The sequence below is a fragment of the Marmota marmota genome, unplaced genomic scaffold (genome assembly GCF_001458135.2).
Source record: "Marmota marmota marmota unplaced genomic scaffold, marMar, whole genome shotgun sequence".
Taxonomy (NCBI): Eukaryota; Metazoa; Chordata; class Mammalia; order Rodentia; family Sciuridae; genus Marmota; species Marmota marmota.
Window position 1 is genome coordinate 29,305,147 of NW_026000037.1, and position 1,600 is coordinate 29,306,746.

Here is a 1,600-nt window from a genome sequence, read left to right on the forward strand (position 1 = left end):
CTGGCCCCTGAGCTACATCCCCAGCCACTGTAGCAGCATCTTGAAGATGATGTACCCTAACTATGTCACTAAGACATCATTGAGCCAGGCTCAGTGGTGCACGCCTGTAACCCCAGCAGCTCAGAAGGCTGAGGCAGGAGGATGGCAAGTTCAAAGCCAGCCTCAGCAACTTAGTGATGCCCTAAGCAACTCAGCAAAACCCTGTCTCTAAATAAATTACAAAGAAGGGCTGGGAATATGGCTCGAAGATAAGGTGCCTCTGAGTTCAATCCCCGGTACAAAAAAAAAAAAAAGACATCATTGAAAGTTTACATAAATATTGAAAACATTTGAAAAGTTGTTATAGCTCAAGATTATAATTAGCATTTATGAATAAAATAGAGCACCAATAAGATGCTAACTGGCATAAATAAAATTTGAAATATACATAGAATGATCTTAATTTCTATCTCTTTTCCAGGGAAACTTTTCAAAAGATACTTAAACAAATTTTCCAAGTTACATTGTACAATTATTTGGGAAGCCTTTAAACATTCCATATATTTGATTACTTCTCCAATTACTTCTCCAATTCCTAGACAAACTAGGAAGTGCTGGGAGTTCCAAGATAAAGGCATTAGTAAATTTGGTGTCTGGTAAGCCCTTTCCCCATCATCAGTGGCTTGTTGCACCCTCACAGGGTGGAAGCAGTCAATACAGCTTACTTCAACCTATCTTATACATAAGGATTAATCCCATGCCATCATGAATTAATCATTTCCCAAAGCCCCACCTTAACACTACTATATTGCTCTTCCAGGAATGGTGTTTGGAGGCACACAGAATGGTTCAGCATTTGACATACTGTCATAGGCTTTCCTATAACACAGCCTCTAAAAAAACTAGGCCGTCTCAAACCCCTGGCAATAGAATTGTTTACCTTTATACAAAGAAGGTTGGGAAAGCACCAAAATCTGCGTGTAGTATGTGCCCAGGCAGACTTAAAGGGGTTCAATGTTGTGAGACCTAAAGTTCTTATGAGATTATGTAAAACAACAACAACAACAACAACAAAAAACAGGTCATCAGGACCTATGGTGGTTTCATGTGTGCTAAATGTGTTTGTAACAGGATCAAGCGTGCTTTCCTTATTGAGGAACAGAAAATCGTGAAAGTGTTGGAGGCACAAGCACAGAGTCAGACAGCTAAATAAAAAAAAAATGAAGCTTCTTTGAGTAATAAAAAGTCAAATGGAAAGAAAAAGGTTATAATGTAATGAATTATTGAGGAGAGAGTCTCAACATTAAGACATCAGCTTAATATATGTACATATTATATCCATACACATTCCTCTGTGATAATTATTCAGAATTCAGAATGGACCCTTAAACATTCTTCATGTTTACTATAAACTGGATCTATGTAATTAAAGTAAGAACAAGATACTTTTGCTGAAAGACTTAATAGTTCACCAAATTGAATGCATAGAAAGAACTGTGGCAATTTCCCATTTTAGTTTGTTCATATTTATTTATTTTTGGTGTGTGTGTGTGTGTGTGTGTAGTGTAGTGTAAATGTAATGCAATCTGGAGCTAAGAATAAGGAAGAAAGCATCTCTTGC

At 37.1% G+C, this 1,600-nt stretch overlaps 1 pseudogene; it reads left to right on the forward strand.

Annotated features, from left to right (window-relative positions):
- The first annotated feature begins 812 nt into the window (after window positions 1-812).
- LOC107136682 lies at window positions 813-1,208 on the forward strand (annotated as a pseudogene).
- Window positions 1,209-1,600: the final 392 nt, after the last annotated feature.